Source organism: Callorhinus ursinus, unplaced genomic scaffold, assembly GCF_003265705.2.
Source record: "Callorhinus ursinus isolate GAN/ISIS: 27379988/994484 unplaced genomic scaffold, GSC_fseal_2.0 scaffold3, whole genome shotgun sequence".
Lineage (NCBI taxonomy): Eukaryota > Metazoa > Chordata > Mammalia > Carnivora > Otariidae > Callorhinus > Callorhinus ursinus.
The window spans coordinates 28,245,415-28,267,245 of NW_027397065.1; the positions used below are offsets into that span (position 1 = coordinate 28,245,415).

Below are 21,831 nucleotides of genomic sequence, written 5' to 3' on the forward strand. Positions count from 1 at the left end.
GAGAGACAGTGAGTGCGAGAGAGCATGAGCAAGGGGGAGGGTCAGAAGGAGAGGGAGAAGCAGACTCCCCACCTAGCAGGGAGCCAGACATGGGTGGGGCTTGATTCCAGGACCCTGGAATCCTGACCAAGCCAAGGCAGACACTTAACTGACTGAGACACCCAGGTGCCCCTTAATATACATTTCTTAAAAACAAGGACATTTTCATATATAATCACAGTACAGTTATCAATATAAAAAAATCACGTTGACACAATGGTGTTATTTAATCTATATATCTTGTTCAGATGTCACTAATGATCCCAATAATTTCTTTTATAAAAGCAAAAGAGAATTCTAGATCATATGTTCCATTCAGTTTTCATGTCTCTTTAGTTTCCTTTAATCTGGATGAATTCCTGTTTTTGTCTTTCATGCCATTGTCCCTCAGTTTGGGTTTGTTTCTCTTTCTCTATGATTAAAGTTTATGCATTTTGGCAGCAAACCACAGGCATCATATCAGTTTGTACATGATACTGATGTGTCTCGTTACTAGTGATGGTAACTCTGATCACTTGATCAAGGTGGTACCTGCCAGTTTTCTCTACTGTAAAGTTACTATTTTTCCCTTTGTAATTAATAATGATTTTATAAGGAAATTCTTTGAGAGTATATAATTATCTTGTTAGTTATCGACCTCATATCCACTAGTTTTAGTATTCATTGATGACACTTTCTTATTACTCTGTTGCTTGCCAAATGGTGGTTTTCTAATTTCATCATTCTTTCTACATTTATCGACATTCCACCTAATGGAAGAGCTGTCCCTTCTCCGTTATTTATGTACTTCTATCAATATATATTCAAGAATTATTTTATTTAATGAGTTACAGTCCATGACCATCATTATTTATTTTGATTTTTATATTGTCCCATATATGACCCTAGAAACCCCTCCGAATTGGCTCCATGTTTGACACGTTCTCAGTTTTCTTTGAGCATATCTTTTTTTTTAAAGATTTTATTTGTCAGAGAGAGAGAAAGAGAGAGAGAGAGTGCGTGCGCATGCAAAAACAGTAGGAGGGGCTGGCAGAGGGAGAAGCAGGCTCCCCAGGGAGCAAGGAGCCCGATGTGGGACTTGATCCCAGGACTCTGGGATCATGACCTGAGCCAAAGGCAGACGCTTAACTGAGCCACCCAGGCATTCCTCTTTGCGCATATTTTTACTTTCTTTCACAATCAGATGATCCAGGCTCCTCTTGTTCTTTCCCCAGAGTCAGCCATTTTTCTGAGGAATCCTAGTTTTGTATCGGAGGGAATGGTTTTAAAAACCAAGATCTGGGGTCTAGATGTTCTCATTCCTATTGTGGTGTCATTGCTTCTAGGTTCTCTTAGTATATAGACTTAGGATATGTATAAACACATACACACATCTGTGTGTGGATGTGTATTATGCATTTGTATGCATTTGTTTTTTTTTCTCTTTTTCAGTGTGAATTCCCCCCCCCCCCCTTCAGGGTGGTGATGTTATTCAATTGCAATACAGTTTGGTTTATTTATCTCTATTTTTATTCCATTTAGAGTTTCCCCCCCATCCTTATTGATTTTATTTTTTTAGGAAATGTTAACAACGTTCTAAAACTAGAACTACAATAAAGGCTTTAACTTATATTGACCTTAAAAAAACAGAAGAGCCAGTTATTTTACCAGCAAAATGAGTTTACTTGGGAATAGCAGAGGAATTATAATTCAGCACAAGCAAACTATGGTGAGCGGTAGGCAAGCCGTAAGAACAGAGGAGAGAGCTTGCCTGTATAGGAGAAAAGAGGAAGCTGGAAGTGGTGTTTTGCTGAGTTCTCATTGGTTGGGCTATGGCTGGCAAGGAGAAATTCTGCCTGCTTCCTGCTGGGATATGCAAAGAAAGCTTCTTCCAGTTGAGGAATGCAAGGTATGCTTCTTATGGTGTTACCTGGGTGAGAGCTCTCCCCTCAGGGCCTCTCAACTTCATTTTAGATGAGGTTTCCTTTATTTATTTTCACACATAGATATCTCCCCTCCTCACATTTCTATCCCATTCCAATGGCTACTTGTCCATCATTCTTTCCACTTTGAGTCTGTCCACTCCCAGTAGATAACCAGTTGATAGTTTCAAAGTTGCCCCTTGTGTGTGTATATGTGGTTTTTGTTTGTTTTGCTGCTGCATATCACCTCTGCATAATATTCCATTAATTGGATGTTCTGTTTTCCTATGAATGGATATCTGGTTATTTCCAGTATTTTTATTTTATTACTTATTAAAAAATTAAAAAAAAATTTAAGTATGCTCCACACCCAATGTGGGGCTTGAACTCATGACCCTGAGATCAAGAGTTGCACACTCTACTGACTGAGCCAGCCAGGCACCCCTATTTCCAGTATTTTTAAATCACCAATGAGGGGTGCCTGGGTGGCTCAGTTGGTTAAGTGTCTGCCTTCAGCCCAGGTCATGATCCTGGGGTCCTGGGATTGAGCCCCACATTGGGCTCTCTGCTCCGTGGGGAGGTTGCTTCTCCCACTCCCTCTCCCTCTGCTTGTGCTTGCTATCTCTCTATCAAATAAATAAATAAAATCTTTTAAAAAATCACCAATGAATAATCTTTTTTCTTTTTTTTTTACTATTTTATTTATTTATTTGACAGAGAGAGTGAGCAAGAGAGCACAAGCAAGGGTAGCTGGAGAGGGAGAGGGAGAAGCAGGCTCAGTAGGGAGCCTGACGCAGGGCTCAATCCTAGGACCCTGGGATCATGACCTGAGCTGAAGGCAGATGCTTAACTGACTGAGCTACTCAGGCATCCTACCAATGAATAAACTTATGTATGTATATTTTTGTATTATTGAAGGAATATCTCTCTCTCTCTTTTTTTTTTAAAGATTTTATTTATTTATTTGAGAGAGAGAATGAGAGAGAGAGAGCACATCAGAGGGGATAGGGTCAGAGAGAGAAGCAGACTCCCCGCCGAGCAGGGAGCCTGATGCGGGACTCGATCTCGGGACTCCAGGATCATGACCTGAGCCGAAGGCAGTCGCTTAACCAACTGAGCCATCCAGGCGCCCGAAGGAATATCTCTCTCTTAATTCGATTCATAATACCTAGAAAAATCCAGATTCAGAGATGAGTATTTGTTAATTATCAGTTTTTAAAAAGATTTTATTTTTGAGAGAGAGAGAGAGAAAGAGAGAATGAGCTGAAATGAAGAGTCAGCTGGTTAACCAACTGAGCCACCCAGGGGCCCCAATTATCACAGGGTTAAAATAGGTTGCTTGCAGTCTCAAGCTGTTCAATTAAACTGATTTTGAAGCTTTTAAAAAAGAGAAGGAAATTTTTATTTCAAAATGGAATCAAGACCCACTATCTCATGGTGTATATTCCTTGCAAATATAGATTAAAAAGCACAAAAAACCTATAATAAATGCTAAGACAAACAAAAAAACCAAACCCCAAAACCAAACAAACAAAAAAACTCACACCATGACTAACATAAGTAATGTAGATAATATACCTGAAACTCACCTAGCATTTTCTTGGTTGCTGTGCACATGTGCTGTGGCACTGTTCTTTTTTTACAGTTCTACATGAGTAGACATATATAGCCCTACATTTTAAAAAAAGTGAAAAAAGCTTCCTAGTTACTGTGGTTTGAGGAGGTTTATAAATAATACTTCTGTCCCCTGCCCAAGATTGGAACCAGTTAAGAGATTAGTGTGTTAGCCAAGTAAGCTTGCTTATACTTCAACCCTGAACTGGATGGACTTCCCTCATAATAGGCACATCTAAATAGTCTTGGCTTTTTTTTCTAGGAGGGAGGGGGCAGAGGGAAAGGGAGAGAGAGACTCTTAAAGCAGGCTCTATGCCCAGTGAGGAGCCCTATGCAAGTTTCAATTTCACAACCCTGAGATCATGACCTGAGCCAAAATCAAGTCAGACACTTAACTGAGCTACCCAGGCTTCCTAGTCTTGGCTTTTCTTGGAGGAGATGGGTGAGGTGAGGGGTGATGTGCGGTGCCACCAAAATTATAGTAGAGAAGAGCAGAAAATGTGTGCTTCGTGCTTCATGTAGGTGGGCAGATCTGGGAGGTACTGAGGAAAGGGCTGAGTGAGAATGTGCAGTTCCTTCTCTGAAGCCTATCAGACATAAAAGTCAGCCCTGTTCTGGGAGGAATAAGTGAGGAGGAGAAGAGGGGCCAGGATTATTACACTAGTGCTTCCACGTGGAACATGAGGAGTTGTAAATAAATGATTTTCCCAATATTAATAAATGGCCCACTTTATTATTATTTATTTTTTAAAGATTTTATTTATTTGACAGAGACACAGCGAAAGAGGGAACACAAGCAGGGGGAGTGAGAGAGGGAGAAGCAGGCTTCCCGCGGAGCAGGGAGCCCGATGCGGGGCTGGATCCCAGGACTCTGGGATCATAACCCAAGCTGAAGGCAGATGCTTAACGACTGAGCCACCTAGGTGCCCCAATAAATGGCCCACTTTAAAAATGACAAGAAATTCTATGCAGAAATGGCAAGAGAAGCTTTAGAGAGAGAGATCAGCATAGAAACATTAGGTAACTTGGATGTAGCAATCACTAAAAGTTCTCTGGTGATTACTTTGCTTTAAAATATATAGTTAATTCATTTTTAATTACACTAGTTCTAAAAATAAAATCAGGACATTAAGAATATAGTAAGGTTCTCTTTCATCCCAATTTTAGACCTCTAGCTCCCTTTTCAGAAGTATCCTATATTTTCTGCTTATTATGTATCCATGTATCCACCCAGGCCTATGAAAATACTTCTACATGTATGTTACTTTAAAAGATGTGATATTATTTGTATAAGAGTCTGTGTTCACATAAGTGGAATCATGCTGAGCATGTCATTCATTCTTCTCTACTATGTGCTAGTCATTCTTCTAAGTACTGGGGATACAGCAATGTAGAGAATAATATTCTCATGGAGCTTGCATCATCCTGCAACTTGCCTTTTAAAGTTAATATCATGTTTTGAGATGTATCCATGATGGCACATGTAGATTTAGTTCATTTATTTTAATTGTTCTATATTATTCTATGAATATACAATACTATTTAATATATCATTCCCTTACTGATGGACATTCAGATTTATACCAATTAGGATGTTGTTTACCGCAGGTAACAAAACATTACCGATGTAAATATTAAGGGCATTTATTATTTCACATTATAGAAAATCCAGAAGTTGTTTTTTAAAATTTTTTTATTTTTAACGATTTTATTTATTTGAGACAGAGAGAGGGAAAGCACGAGCAGGGAGAGGGCCAGAGGGACAAGCTGACACCCTGCTGATCACAGAGCCCAACATGGAGCTCAATCCCAGGACCCTGAGCCAAAGTTAGACACATAACCGACTGAGCCACCCAGGTGCCCCAGAAAGTCCAGAAGTTGAATGGTTTCCAGGTCTATATGATCAGGGCTCTCACCCTATTATTTTCTGTATTTTCCTCTTCAAAGCTGTGTATTAGTTATCTGTTGTTATATAACAAATTATCCCAAATCTTAAATAATAAACATAATTTTTGTGGGTCAGGAATTTGGGTATGGCTTAGCCAGGTGTTGCCTTTTTTTTTTTAATTTTTTAAAAGATTATTTATTTATTTATTTATTTGACAGAGAGAGAGAGAGACAGTGAGAGAGGGAACACAAGCAGGGGGAGTAGGAGAGGGAGAAGCAGGCTCCCTGCTGAGAAGGGAGTCTGATGCAGTGCTTGATCCCAGGACCCTGGGACCATGACCTGAGTTGAAGGCAGATGCTTAATGACTGAGCCACCCAGGCGCCCCCAGGTGTTGCCTTTGACTTAAAGTCTCTTATGAGGTTGTAGTTAAACTGGCACCTTGTGGGGGTGGTGGTGGAGGTGGAATTCTCTCCCACATATGGGTCTCTCCACATGACTGCCTCCTCACATGGCATTTGGAGTCCCCCAAAGTGAGCAAATGTAGAGGGTGAGAATGCCCAGGAAGGAAACCAGGGAACCACAGTCTTTTTATAACCTAGTCTTGGAAATGCATCCCATCATTTCTGCCTCATTATATTTTTTAAAAAGTAAGTACAGCCCACCCTCAAGAGTGTGAATGCCAGGAGGTGGGATGATTGAGGGCCATTTTAGAAGATGCTTATCAATGGCTGGTTACAAGATGACTGCCAACAACAACTGAATCAGCATTCTTCTCTGAAGTAAGAATTCTGGCCTTGCATTGAGACATTTTTGATCTCCCCTTCCCAATTCAATTCAGTCAACATGTATTGAATGTTTGCTTTTGTCCAGGCTCCTTGCTGCTTGCTGGGGTTACATGGATCATGTCTTCAGAAAGCTCACGAGTCTTATAAAAGAGATAGATACATACAGCAAATAACTCCAGTATACCATGGGTGATCAAATGTCCCAGCAGCCAAGGAAGCAAGCAGGAGCATTGTGCTGGGGTTGAGAGACAGCAACCTTGGACTTGGGTCTCCTCAACTGGTATGTGTGTTCTCATTCCAGAGATGAGCAAGAAGCAGGGGTTGGCCAGGACTGCCCTTGGGTGTCCCATAGCAGGGGCACTCAGGGCATTCCCTTTTCCAGTGTCCCTCCTGGCAATAACTGCCTTGGTTTCATCCCAAGTTGACGATTCCCTATCAGTTGTCTGGTCTTCTGGACCTCTTAAGGTCACCTGGAACTGGTGGGTGGATGAAGTAGGGGAGCCAAAAGCTGCATCTTTTTGGCCAATTTCCTAGCTCTATTAACTTCCTCTGCCTTGTCCATGTTATTATAGACCTTGAAGGCCTCTTCCACCAAGGTTGACAGTGGAGTCTGAGGGCTGGCCTCTAACTTTTGTAATTTTCTCCTAATGTCTAAAGCAGATTGGATAATAAAATGCATGGCAAGCAATGCCCTTTTCTCTGCAGACTCCAGGTCTGTTAGTATAGTGGGCAATCTTCACAGAAGACAATGAGATCTAACCATCTGCCAGTGACAAATTCAACTGGCACAGTGATAAAGAAGCCCACACATCCCCTCCACAGACAGGGACAGAGGGAAGAAGTACCAAGAAGTTTTAAAGAGGGTAACAAAACAGGGAGTCTCCACGTTGAAAGCGGGCAGGGGGCAGAGTGGGGGAAGCTGGAAGAGGAGAGGGAGAAAAAGGAGGAAAAGAAATCAAGCAAGGGGCAGTGGAGGGAGGCACTCTGTCCACTGCCCATTGGGGTGATCAGGCCAAGGGAGTCAGTTTTTTCAATCCATCCCTTACCGGTTTCTATTCAGACAACTTGGAACCAGGGAATGAGAGGAGAAAGAGGAAAAAAACCCCACAAAGTTTTCCTGTGGCTATCAGACTTCCAGCTATTAGCCTACACTGTGTGAGGATTGTATCTCCATCACTCTTACTAGTCCCTGGTTAGGGACCGCCTGTTTGACCGAGGTCTGCATGGTGTGAGGTGAGCCTTTCCCACCTCTACTGGTTAGTTACCTACCAGAGGGACCACGTTCTCACAGGCTGAGAGGAGTTAAGTTGTAGCTATCTTGTAGCCATCCCATTAGTAGAGTATAAGAAGGAGGGGGAAAAGCATGGAAAAGAAGAGGGAAGTTAAAGGAGGAGGGAAGGAAATTGGGAAGGAAGGGCGAAAGGAAAAATGTTACCTGAATGAGAGTAGTGGGAACCCCTGGGATGCTGGAGGCTGACTTACCTAGCACGGTGACACTGAACCAAAGGTTCAAGGTGGCTGCTTGTCAGCTCTGAAGGGGTTGCATCCAGCTGTCCATCCGCAGGGGTCCCCCACATCCTCCTGGAGTCCTGGTGGAGTTGCCAGAAAAGTGTGATACCAATCTCTAAGGAGACTTAGGCGGGAAAAGGGTGACATTTAAACATGTAGAGGTGGGAAATTCTTGACACCTGCACACTTAAGGGTCATGCTTCTTTGTGTCTCACATGTCTAATTAGCATGTGAAATCTCCACCCTTAGTATTATAATGAGGGAAAAAGGCAGTGTAAGGTCAGCATTGGTGGCCATCTTGGCATAGACCGGTTTGATTCAGTCTTCACCAGTCTTCATAGCTGAGTCCTTCCTTTCCATAAACATCTTGTTTCCACATTCCTGCAAGATATACTACTGTGAGGCATAGAGATTTAGCTTTTCTTTCTATGGAGAGCCAAGGAATGCTGGATTTTGCAGTGAGGGTTGAGGGGACCTGAGTTTAGTCCCTGCTCTGTCTCATTTCAGGAGACTCAATGAACCTTAGATTAGACTACTCCTGCTGTTAGAGAAGTGAGCCAGAGCTTACAATATATAATTAATCTAGGTCAAGTACATAAAGCAATATCAGACCTTGCAAACAAAGTTCTACCAGCCCCCACCAAGGATGACGCTGAAAAGAGGACCCCTCCACAGGTTAACCCAGGAGATCAAGTCCTTCTTAGAACTTGTAAAGAAAACTCCCCGGAGAACCAACTGTTGCCTAAATGGAAGGGTCCCTACATGGAGTGGCCAGAGTGGCCAAGAGACCCTCTGGCCACTCCAAATGCAGTCAACTTACAAGGAGTCCCTAACTGCGGCACATCTTTCCAGATTAAAATTCCTCTCTTCCGAACATCCACAGAATCATCTAGAAGACCTGAAGTCATCCTACTCCTGTGAGACTGTAGAAGACCTTAAATATATATTCCAGGGGCGCCTGGATGGCTCAGTCGGTTAAGCCTTCTTTTTTAAAGATTTTATTTATTTATCTGACAGAGAGAGACACAGCGAGAGAGGGACCACAAGCAGGGGGAGTGGGAGAGGGAGAAGCAGGCTTCCCAGTGAGCAGGGAGCCTGATGCGGGGCTCGATCCCAGGACCCTGCCTGGGATCATGACCTGAGCCGAAGGCAGACGCTCAACGACTAAGCCACCCAGGCGCCCCTGGTTAAGCCTCTTTAAGTCCTGAAGACTCTTTCCTTTGTGCTATCTTCCTTGTGCTGTAGTATAAGCCCCAATAAAGCCTTGCTCGGAACTCCTGTTTGACTTCTTGTCCATTTGTATTGTTTAGCCAACTCAAGGGCCCTTTTTAGCATCAGGGTTAGAGGACGCAAAGGAAGAAATGGATGAGTTGGATTTTGGAGGATCAGTTGGAGGTAGGTGACTTGGGAGGATAAGAAAAGGTCATTCCAGAATTGAATGTTACAGAAGGGGTGCCTGGCGGCTCAGGTGGTTAAGCATCTGCCTTCGGTTCAGGTCATGATTCCAGGATCTTGGGATTGAGCCCCACTGCTCTTCGGGGAGCCTGCTTCTCCCTCTCCTCCTGGCTCATGCTTTCTCTCACTATTTCTGTTGCTGTCTCTCAAATAAATAAATAAAATCTTTTAAAAAATGTTATAGGAAATGTTAAGAATAATATAACTAGTGCTTGCTACTGCAGCACATATACTAAGAATAATGTAAATAATTCCACTACCTAATTAACATATTTTCTTATGTTTATATTTAGGTTTCTTCTTTTATATTTTATTTTTTATTATTTTTTAAAAGATTTTATTTATTTCCTTGAGAAAGAGAGTGAAGGTGAGAGAGAACGAGTGGGGGAGAGGGGCAGAGGGAGAAGCGGACTCTGTGCTAAGCAGGGAGCCAGATGTGGGGATCAATCTAGGTCTGTTACCTGAGCGGAAGGCAGACTCTTAACCTGAGCCACCCAGGAGCCCCAGGTTCCTTCTTCATTAAAAAAAAGAACTATCTGAAGTCCTGTTTATCCCCCCTCCCAATCCATCCTGACTTTTACTCCTCCCCCGCTCCTGCCCTTTTATTATCATAGTGCATATGCACATATCCATGAACCCATAGTTCATTTTCTATACTTAACACATATATTTTTTCCATTATCAGTATATACTGTGATTCTGTTAAATTTACATAAGTCGTTTCACAGTGCACATAATTGGCATATTGCTATTTATAACTCTTAGGAGCTATCAAATGTTGATACATATAGGACTCATTTATTAGTTTTATTTGTTGTAACATTTTATCATGGGAACATATCACGTTTTATCTATCTTTTTTAAGATTATATTTTATTTATTTGAGAGAGCACAAGAGGGGGTAGGGTCAGAGGGAGAAGCAGACTCCCCGCTGAGCATGGAGCCCGATGCGGGACTCGATCCCGGGACTCAATCCCAGGACTCTGGGATCATAACCCCAGCCAAAGGCAGTCGCCCAACCAACTGAGCCACCCAGGCACGCTATTCGTCTGTATTTTATTGCACATTTCCGTTGTTTACATTTTTCACGAGGAAGCAGGCTTGAACATGAATTTGTCTTTTTGTGCACACCTGTAGGAGTTTCTATATTCTTCTAGACATGAAGTTGCTGGATCATAAAACGCACATTTAAAATTTCACCAAAAGTGGCTGTTCTAATTTTACACTGCGAACTGACACCTCTGAGAGTTTACGTTTCTCAGATTCCTTCCCTTCCTGGAAATGGTCAGATTGTTAACATTTACGATCAGGACATACTTTTCAAGTAGTCATATGAACAGACAATTTCAGTATAACTCTATACGCAAACAAAGGGCCGGAGGAGGGTTGATGTGGCAGAGGAGGCTTTGAAGGGGTTCACTGTAGTGTTTTGAGAGCCCTATTGCTACTCTTTGGTTTCCCTCAAAGTGCTAACAAATGATACGGCGAACAAGCCCACTGCGAGCGCGCGGGGAGTGCCCCACACTGCGCTGGAAGATCAAACACTACTCCAGTGATGGCGCGCTCCAGCCCTAGCGCAATGGTACGACCTGGCCGCGGCTTCCCCCCGCGGTGCGGGTTGGTTGCGTCCAGGACGCCGGCGCACGCGCCCACACCCGCCCGGGGAGCGCGACTCCTCCCCGCTGTGCCTCAGCTTCGCGCGCATGCCTCCCCCCACCCCCGCCCGCGCTCCTGACGTGCTGCGGACGCTCGCGACCCGCAGCGCCCCGGAGGAGGGGCTCGGCAGAGGGGCGCCGGCCGGTCGGTGAGTACCTGCCGCCTCCGCTCACCTCCAGCCCGCCCTCTTCCCGCCTCCTTTTTTCTCTCCTGGGGGCCGCGGCCCGCTTCTCACCTGGAGGGGCGCCTCAGACGGGGAGTGGAGCCCTCACGGCGCGGAGGCGGACCTCTCCGGACGCCGGGGTGGGCCCTTCGGGACGTCGGGGTGGCCCTTGAGGATGTTGGGTGGGCGTCTCCGGACACCGGGGTGGGCCTTTCGGGACGCCCCAGGAAGTTGGCAGGCGGGGCGCCTCCCGACGCGGGAGTGGGGCCCTTTGGGACTTCGCTGGACGCCTCCTGACGCCGTGGTGGGCTTCCGCCCCCAGTCCCAGGCCGGCCCACTTCGCACCAGGGGTGCGGCCTTTATCCTCTCGGGCGCTCCTTCGTTATTTCTCGTCAGCCGATGGGCTCTGATTCCCTCCCCCGCCCCGGTCCCTCGAAAGCGTCTTCCTCAACCTGAACGCCCCGGGACGAGGCTCCGTTCTCGCTGTCTGCCCCCACGGGGCCCCAGAGCTGGGACCTCTACACGAGGACCGGCCTCGGTGCCCCTCCGACTCTTACGCCTCCCGCGCCCGCCGGCCCCTCCCGCGCGCAAGCTACTGTTTTGTTGCGGAGTGATCCTTCTGTTAGTTGTTTGCCCAGAAGAAAATATTTTGTTTGGAAATCATTTTTTGCCACTTTCCCCTCCAGCAGAACTGATGTTTCCTTCTGTACGATGACCGTGTTTCAGCCTATTACACGCACGGATTTATTTAATCTTAACACTTTTACGAGATAGGTACTTATTCTCAGTTTACTGATGAGGTAACTGAGGATGGACGACCTACCTCGTAAGTGGTAGAGCTGTTTTGAATCCAGGCAGCCTGACTCTAATGTTCTTGTATTTAGTCACTATATCATACTAAGATATAAGTATTATCTAGGAAAAAGTGAAAGTTTTATCCTTCTGTATTTTTTCCTGTTGGGGGGTAGTGCCTTGTAGATGAATCAAAGAATGATTTTTGAAGTCAGGCATATCGAGCCGCAGTTCACAACATAGCCATTTACCAACCTAGGAAGAACTTAACCAATTGTTTGATTTTGAGTAAGTTTACAAACATGTAAAATAGTGATACAAATCGTTAAAATAATGATTAGTGATAAAAATAGTATAAAATAGTGATACCTACCCTATAGAGTTATTGGGAGGATAACCTTTATAATGCGTGTGAGGTACGTAGAATAGTATCCCAGGACTCAATAAATGACTATAATTTATTACTCAAAATGTATTTGCATTTTGTTACACATTTGTCCTGAGGCTGAGTATAAACTGGGAAATAATTGTGCGTGTGCTTGTAAATGCATTTACCTTTTTTATTTTACGTACTTAACGTATTATCGGCGCAAAAAGGTGGTTTTATTAAAGCACTAGGACAGGATCCATGAGTAGAAAGAACTGCCACATTTACCTTTTTTTAAATCAAGGAAAGAGCGGGGCGCCTGGGTGGCTCAGTTGGCTAAGCGTCTGCCTTTGGCTCAGGTCATGATCTTAAGGTCCTGGAATTGAGCCCTGCATCAGGTTCCCTACTCAATGGGGAGTCTGCTTCTCCCTCTCCCTCTGACCCTCCTCCCTGCTTGTGCTCTCTCTCACAAATAAATAAATAAAATGTTTAAAAAATAAAAATAAACTAAGGAAACAAGCCCTTGAAATCAGGTGATATGCTTGGTACCAAATTTCTTGGGTAGTGACTTATTCAATAACTTATGGTCAATCATTCATAAAGACTTGTTAAGGTCCCTATATCCCCAAGCTTTCGAAGTGATTTTGACATGTTTGGTAGGTAGAATGTCAAGATTTTTAAGTTATTTTTTCAGTGATTGTTCTTCAGATAGATCAAGAGGATAGCTTTGCTGAAAGAAAATGACAAATAATAACCCAAGTTGGGGATTTTCAAGGGCATTACTAAAAATGCTACCTGTGAAATAAATAACAAGTCTCATTATTGTGTCACCTTTCCTGTTTGTGCATTCTTTTAGAGACATTTTGTTCCTGTCATGATTAAGATGAGGCTGTTGGCCTCTAAACTCTATTCTTCCTTCACAGTTGTAATTCATTCTTTAGCCTCAGTTCCAGTACTTGAAGGTAAGCCATTATTTTAGTGAGTTCTTCATTTTTAAGGGTAGCAACCTAAATAAATAGTAGCTGCACTATATGCTGGTCTGCTTGTTTAAATTGGCCAAGCAGTGCCTTGTTTTTTGCTCTTGGAATTAGTGTGTGGTTAAATCTCATGAAGCACTGAATTTTGGAGTCTGTAATCTGTGGGGGGCCTCTACTTAATGCTTATCAATCTCTTATCTGCTTAATTCTCTGAAAACCCAGTTTGAGACTGCTGGTGGTTCTGTGCTACAGAGAAGGGTAGAGTTTTTATTTATGTATCTTTAAGAAATTACATATATTTGGTGGTATAGCTACTCTTGCTATCAGATTTGAGCATTTTGGTTTAAATAACTAGGGTACAGAAAACATTTAATAAGATGAAAACTATTCATACAAGGTGTTTTCCTGTGGCACTGTGATTCCTTCAGAATCCTCCCGAACTAATTCTGACTTCCAAGTCTTACCTATGCTATTCAACCTATAATAATTTTATCCTTGGGCGCCTGGGTGGCTCAGTCGTTAAGCGTCTGCCTTCGGCTCAGGTCATGATCCCAGGGTCCTGGGATCGAGTCCCACATCGGGCTCCCTGCTCAGCGGGAAGCCTGCTTCTCCCTCTCCCACTCCCCCTGCTTGTGTTCCTGCTCTCGCTGTCTCTCTCTGTCAGATAAATAAATAAAATCTTTAAAAAAAATAATTTTATCTTTCTGTGCTTTTATGTTATATTTAATAACTTAAATATATACATTATACTGTTCATTCAGCACGTTTTTTTTTTTTTAAGATTTTATTTATTTGAAAGCACGAGCTGGAGGGGAAGTGGGGAAAAACAGACTCCCCACTGAGCAGGGAGCCCAACGCGGGGTCTCAGTCCAGGGTCCCTGAGATCATGACCTGAGCTGAAGGCAGATGCTTAACTGACTGAGCCCCCCAGGTGCCTCCATTCAGCACATATTTATGTGTGCATTACCATACATCAGGCAGCAGTTTTAGTTAGAAGAGGTATAAAGATTAAGTCATTAAGTATTGGAGTCAAGAGACAGAATTCCAAGCGTCTCCTTTGTGACTTCTGACAAGTTACTTTTCTGAACTTATGCTTCCTAGTAATAATTATATATACTTCCTAGGTTTTTGTGAAGATTAATTAATTAAAAATACTTGGGACCCTTGAATTGCCATGTGAGTTTTAGGATCAGCTTGTTAATTTACACACACACACACACACACACACACACAACTAGGATTTTATTAGGTATTGCATTGAATCTATATGTCAATTTGAGGAGTAGAGTACCATCTTAAGTCTTTTGAACCTTGAACATGGGATGTTTTTCATTTATTTAGATTTTCTCTTATTTAAAAAATGTTTTGTAGTTTTCAGGGTATAAATTTGGCATGTCTTTTTTTTTTTTTTTTTTTTTTAAAGACTTTATTTATTTGAGAGAATGAGAAAGAGAGCATGGCGGGGGGGAGGGTCAGGGAGAAGCAGACTCCCCGCTGAGCAGGGAGCCCGCCATGGGACTCTATCCCGGGACTCCAGGATCATGACCTGAGCTGAAGGCAGTTGCTTAATCAACTGAGCCACCCAGGTGCCCTAAATTTGGCCTGTCTTCTGTTAAAACTATGACTAAATATTTTAGTCTTTAGGATGCTATTGGATTTGTTTTCTTAATTTCATTTTCAGATTGCTCAATGCAAATGTATAGAAATACAGGTAGTTTTGTTTTGATTTTGTATCCTGCAGCCTTGTTGAACTTGTGTATTCTGATAGTGTTTTTTTTTTTAGTGGATTTCTTAGAATTTTCTATATATGAGTATTGCATCTAAATGATAAAACTAAATATAGTTTTACTTCTTCCTTTCCAATCTGGATGCTTTTTTTTCTTTTTCTCTCTTTTTGCCTAATTGCTCTGGCTAGAACCTCCAGTATAATGTTGAATAGAAGTGCTTAGAGTGGACATGCTTGTTTTGGACCTGATCTAAGGGAAAACTTTCAGTATTTCACCATTAAGTATAATGTTAACCACGGGTTTTTGATAGATACTTTTTATCAGGTTGAGGAAGTTCTCTTCCATTCCTAGTTTAGTGTTTTTATCATGAGGAGTGTTGAATTTCGTCAAATGTTCTTTCTGTGTACATTAAGATAATCATGTGGTTTTTGTCCTTTATTCTATTTTTTTTAAAAGATTTTATGTATGTATGTATTTATTTTTTAAAAAGATTTTATTTATTTGACAGAGAGAGAGAGAGTCTGTGAGAGAGGGAACACAAGCAGGGGGAGTGGGAGAGGGAGAAGCAGGCTTCCCGCTGAGCAGGGAGCCCGATGTGGGACTCGATCCCAGGACCCTGGGATCATGACCTGAGCCGAAGGCAGACGCTTAACGACTGAGCCACCCAGGAGCCCCGATTTTATGTATTTATTTGACAGAGAGAGACAGCGAGAGAGGGAACACAAGCAGGGGGAGTGGGAGAGGGAGAAGCAGGCTTCCCGCAGAGCAGGGGCCCGATGCGGGGCTTGATCCCAGGACCCTGGGATCATGACCTGAGCCAAAGGCAGCCGCTCAACGACTGAGCCACCCAGGCGCCCCTCCTTTATTCTGTTGATATGGTATAATACATTGAGTTTCAGATCTTAAACCAACCTTTTCTTCTCTTGATACATCTTAGTCATTGTATATAATTCTTTTTATATAATATTGGGTTTGGTTTGTTAGTATTTTGTTGACGATTTTTGCATCTATATAACAGATACTGGTTCCTTGTTTTATTTTTCTTTTGTCTTAAAAGATTCTATTTATTTAATTATTTTTTTAAAAAATATTTTATTTATTTATTTGACAGAGAGAGAGACAAGGCGGGAGAAGGAACATAAGCCGGGGGAGTGGGAGAGAGAGAAGCAGGCTTCCTGCCGAGCAGGGAGCCTGATGCAGGGCTCGATCCCAGGACCCTGGAATAATGACCCAAGCCGAAGGCAGACGCCTAACGACTGAGCCACCCAGGCGCCCCTTAAGGATTTTATTTTTAAGTAGTCTGTGTACCCAACATGGAGCACAAACTCACAACTCTGAGACCAAGAGTAACACGTTCCCCTGACTGAGCCAGCCAGTCACTCCTGGTTTCTTGTTTTCTTTTATGATTTTTGTCTGGTTTTGGTATCAACTGGTCAGGTAGAATGAGTTGGGAAGTGTTCCCCCACTTTTTTTGGGGGGGAGAGTTTGTGAAAGATTGTTACTTCTTTAAATGTTCAGTAGAATTTCACAGCAAATCAGAAATGGTAGGACTAGAGTTGAGCTGAAAGGCCTAGGTGCATTTGTATATCCTGTAGGCCTTTGAATTGAGTTTGTAATTGAAAGCTCAAGAGTGAATGTCACTTTGAAGTTACAAAGTAGGGAGAGAAGGAGATTGAGTATAGCATAACGGTAAACACTTTAATTTAGTGAAAGGAATAGAAGGAAGAAGAAGGAAAGGAGAGGTCAGATCTAGGAGAAAACTCAATTGAGCAATATCACAGACACTAAGTTAGACTATCATAAAGAAGGGATTTGCTAAGATGACTAGTGGAATGAAAGCTGAAGAGAGGTATATGGATTTGGTGGCAAGGAGATCTTTGATAATTCTAAAGGGCGAGCAGATTCAGATTATGTAACATATTAGTAAAGAAGAGGGTGATAAATGGACACAGTGGATATGGAATGTGCCCTTTAAAATTAATGTCAGAACTTCAGATTATCTCCAGAGTCTAAAGTTTAAAGAAAAATAATATGTACACATGGTTCAAAATTCAAATAGTAGGGAAAATGTCTTTCCTCATCTCTCTCAAATTCTCTCACACTTTTGGCAATTTCTTGTGTATCCTTCCAGATGGATTTTAAAACAGGGCTGTGTGTGTGTGTTTTAATTTGCACAAGTAAAACAATACTTTGTTTTTTAAATTAATGATTGCTTTGGAAATTTATAGTGTGTGTGTGTCAATGTATAGATTATGAGCAAAGCATTTGATGATAAAGCAAAGGAGAGATAATATTGGCGATAGGGTTGAGGGAACTTATTTTTAGGCTTAGGAAGTCTTGATAATGTTTGTAGCAAGGGAATAGAGTGGATCTAGAAGGAAATTAAATATAGATACAAAGGGTTAGGAGGAGCTTACTGTGAAAGACTTGAAGACAGGTCCCTTAGAAAGGATCAGTGAAAAATCAGTTGGCTTGATTTTGTGAGTCTCTCTAGGAATCTTATCTTTGTAGCTGGGGCAAGAAGTACACTAGTATTTTCCAGGGTTAGGGGCTTTAGAGGTCCCATTGAAATGGCTGACTATGGGACCCGGGGTAGGGAGCAAGTTATGAGAGGCAAATTAAAGATTTTTATCTATTTGATGAGAGAGAGTGTAAGCAGGGGTAGCGGCAGGCAGAGGGAGAGGGAGAAGCAGGCTCCCTGCTTAGCAGGGAGCATGATGTGGGGCTCAATCCCAGGACCTGGGATTCATGACCCAAGCCAAAGGCAGACACTCAACCCTCTAAGCCACCCAGGCACCCTGCAAATAGTGATTTCTTTTTCTAGTGTTGAGTACAATTCTAATAATTGATTTCCTTAATTTAAACCCCACTTCTTTTTTATATTTTATTTTTTTAAAGGTTTTATTTATTTGAGAGAGAGAGAAACAGCATGAGAGGGGAGAGGGTCAGAGGGAGAAGCAGGCTCCCCGCCGAGCCGGGAGCCCGATGTGGGACTCGATCCCAGGACTCCGGGATCATGACCTGAGCTGAAGGTGGTCACTTAACCAACTGAGCCACCCAGGCGCCCCTCTTTTTTACATTTTAACGTAGGTAAAACGGGTGGCTCAGTTGGGCGACTGCCGTCGGCTCAGGTCATGATCCTGGAGTCCTGGGATCGAGTCCCGCATCGGGCTCCCTGCTCAGCAGGGAGTCTGCTTCTCCCTCTGACCCTCCCCCCTCTCATGTGCTCTCTCTCTCATTCTCTCTCTCTCAAATGAATAAATAAATAAAATCTTAGAAAAATTATTTGTTTCTTAAATTACTTGAATTAACAACCTACGAAAGGCTTTTAAGTGTTTCTTAGTTAACAAAAAGTTTTTCCTAAAAATTATTTTTGAACTAGGGATGAGAGCTGAAGATTGTAAATTGGTTAATTTCTGTTTTTGATGGCTTGAGAAAAATTTATCATTGCTGTTTTTTTTTTTTAATCTGCACTAAAGGTATCATGCTATTATTTACTATTTTTCTTTTAGTTTTCACTTATTAGTGCACGTCTTGGAGATTTTTCCATGAGATTATGTACAGTTGACCCTTGAACAATACAGAAGTTATGCATGTTGACACCCTGTGCAGTTGAAAATCTGTGTACAACTCTTGACTCCTCAAAAACTTAAGTACTTGGGGCGCCTGGGTGGCTTAGTCGGTTAAGCGACTGCCTTCGGCTCAGGTCATGATCCTGGAGTCTCTGGATCGAGTCCCTCATCGGGTTCCCTGCTCAGCAAGGAGCCTGCTTCTCCCTCTAACCCTCCCCCCTCGTGTACTCTATCTCTCTCATTCTTGCTCTCTCAAATAAATAATAAGTCTTTAAAAAAACAACAACAACAAAAAAAAACAAAACTAATAGCCTGCTGTTGACTGGAAGCCTCACTGATAAACAGTCAATTAACACATGTTTTGTATGTTATATGTATTGTATTACGTATTCCCACAATAAGATAAGCTGGCAATAAGAAAAGGCATTAAGAAAATAATAAAAAATGTTTATGGGGTTCCTGGGTGGCTCAGTTAAGTGTCCTGCTCTGGATTTTGGCTCAGGTCATGATCTGAGGGTCCTGGGATCAAGCCCTGTGTTGGGCTCCCTGCTCAGTGAGGAGGAGTCTGCTTGTCTCCCCCTCCCTCTGCCCCTCCACTTGTGCGTGCACATGCTCTCTCTCTCAAATAAATAAATCTTAAAAAAAAATACATTTATGGTACTGTAGTGTAAAAAAACCCACATATAAGTGGACCTGCACAGTTCAAACCCATGTTGTTCAAAGGTCAACTGCATATGCTTTTGCTGTTTTTCTTTTTTTTTAATTGTAGCAAAGTGTACATAATTTACCAAATATATAAAATTTTATCAAAATATACTCAAAACATCATTTTAACCATTTTAAGTGTACTGTTTGTTGGTATTAAGTACATTCACATTGTCATTCAACCATCGGCACCATCCATTTCCAGAACGTTTTTCATCTTCCTAAACCAAAACTTTACCCATTAAACAATAACTACACATCCTTCCTTTCCCCCAGCCTGTGGCAACCACCATTCTGCTTTCTGTTCTATGAATCTGACTACTTTGTCCATTTGTGTCTAACTTATTTCACTTAGCGTAATGTCTTCAAAGCTAATCCATTTTTTAAAAGATTTTATTTATTTGACAGAGAGTGCATGCACGCACAAGCAGGGGCAGTGGCAGGCAGAGGGAGAGGGAGAAGCAGGCTCCCCTTCCGGCAGGGAGCCCAATGTGGGGCTTGATCCCAGCATCCTGGGATCATGATCTGAACTGAAGGCAGATGCTTAACCTACTGAGCTACTCAGGTGCCCCAAAGTTGATCCATGTTGAAGCATATGTCAGAGTTGTCTTCTTTTTTTAAGGCTGAATAATATTCCCCTGTATGTATATATCATATTTTGTGTCTGTCAGTGGACATTTAAGTTGCTTCCACTCCTTGGCTATTGTGAATAATGCTGCTGTGAATATGGGTGTACAAATATGTTTGAGTCCCTGCTTTCGCTTCTTTTGTGTATATATCTGGAAGGGGAATTGCTGGATCATATGAAAATTCCATTTTTGATATTTTGAGGAACTGCCATACTAATTCCCATAACAGCTGCACCATTTTCCATTCTTCCTAGCAGCGCATAAGGGTTCCAGGTTCTCCACATCCTCTCCAACACTTGCTATTTTCTGTTTTCTGGATAGTAGCCATCCTGAGTGTGAGGTGGTATCTTATGGTTTTGATTTGCAGTTTCCTAGTGATTAGTGATGTTGAGCATCTTTTCTTGTGCTTATTGGCCATTTGAGTATCTTCTTTGAAGAAATGTCTATCCACATCCTTTGCCCATTTTTTAATTGGGTTGTTTTTTGTTATTCAGTTGTAGGAGTTCTTTATATAGTCTTGATATTAACCGCTTATCAGATAAACAGTTTGCAGATTTTCCCCCCATTTTGTGGGTTGCTTTTTCACTTAATTGAAAATTTTGACATAGTCAGTTGTTTATTTTTGTTGTTGTCTGTTCTTTTAGTGTCATACTAAGAAATCATTGCAAAATTCAATGTCAGTTTTTTTCCTTTGGAAATTTAATCTCCTTGGGTTCATGAGATTAAGTCATTGTTCTCAACTATATTTACTGCTAATGCTGGAGAATTAGTAACTCTCTTCACATGTAGTAAAGAATTAGAGATGAGAAAGATGGGTAGGCTACATGGTTAAGGGCAGCAGAAGGAGCAAATGTGTTTGAAATAGAATTAAAAGGGATAGACTTAGAATTTTGGAGTTATGTAGTTATAGTTAGATTTTTCTTGATCACAGCTATGCTATTCAGTAAACAGAGTTCTGGTACTGGCTTTTATTGTCGTAGAGACAAAATAAAAAAATGGTTTGTGTTTATAATTTTAATCATGAAGTTGATGGAATTCACCTTCACTCTGTTATTTTTTTTTAAAAGATTTTGTTTATTTGAGTGAGAGAAAGAGAACACGAGCCGGGGGTGGGGAGGGGCAGAGGGAAAGGGACAAGAAGGAATCCCAATACGGGGCTCAATCCCAGAACCCTGGGATCATGACCTGAGCCAAAGGCAGACGCTTAACTGACTAAGCCACCCAGGTGCCCCTCGCTTTATTTTTTTATTGGGTTCAGAAAATATTTTGACACCTCATTAAAAAAGCTTTTTCAATAATTTATATTAGACATCTTTTCCAAATTAAAAATACAGAATCCATTGAGATGAGAAATTTAAGAGACTCTGTAGAGGTTAATTGTAACTTTACCACTCTACCAGAGTTGCCCCTAAGCCTGTTTGTGTTTCTAATTCTTTTTAATTTTGACAGGGACATTTAGCTTCTTTCTGAATATACTTCAGATCCCTGAATAACAGGCACACTGTAATTGTCTTTTTCCCATCCTCTGTGCCTTTCCAAATCCAGTTTGTTTATTCATACACTCATTTGGTCATTAAAGTATTTAATCATTTATTCAGTAACCATTTATTGAAAGCTAATACTGGGATTCACATGTGAATAAGAAACAGTTTCTGCCTCTGTAACTTTAGAGTTTCCTAAGGAAATAAGATAGTAACCATCATTAAAACACAATATAATTCTTCAGCATCCTGCTCAAAGACCACCTCCAACAAAGCCTTTCCCAATTTACCCAACCTAGCTGACCCAGGCCCCATCTTTTTGTGGATTACTATGGCATATATTGTTTGTGTTATATAATTACAGATATCTTCTTCACAGCAATGGAATTGAATACATAAACTATGATGAAAATAGTCTTACATCTTTTTGCCTTCCATTCTTTCTTAGCCGTTTAATGTGTTATATTTTATTTAAATAGCCAATTCATTTAGGCAGCCAAAAATCAGTCTTTTCATTAGATTTCATTTGTATTGCCTTTGTACAACACAGTGTCATGTTCCTGTTGAACAA

At 41.9% G+C, this 21,831-nt stretch overlaps 2 protein-coding genes across 6 annotated transcripts in view; one reads left to right on the plus strand and one right to left on the minus strand.

The window, feature by feature from the left end:
- Nucleotides 1-11,444, minus strand: part of ZNF346 (zinc finger protein 346) — a 70,009-nt gene extending 58,565 nt beyond the window's left edge. Inside the window, exons 1-2 of one of the 2 annotated variants that reach the window (XM_073889609.1) lie at nt 11,083-11,444; nt 7,710-7,816 (exon numbers count right to left, since the gene is read on the minus strand). The gene's annotated coding sequence lies outside the window, so the exon portion shown is untranslated. The remainder of the gene's footprint in view (nt 1-7,709; nt 7,817-11,082) is intronic. The other variant, XM_073889613.1, reaches the window with a different exon arrangement.
- UIMC1 (ubiquitin interaction motif containing 1) overlaps nt 10,843-21,831 on the plus strand; it is a 112,866-nt gene continuing 101,877 nt past the window's right edge. For 3 of the 4 annotated variants that reach the window (XM_025866983.2, XM_025866984.2, XM_025866985.2), the window contains exon 1: nt 10,843-10,995. The gene's annotated coding sequence lies outside the window, so the exon portion shown is untranslated. The remainder of the gene's footprint in view (nt 10,996-21,831) is intronic. The other variant, XM_025866982.2, reaches the window with a different exon arrangement.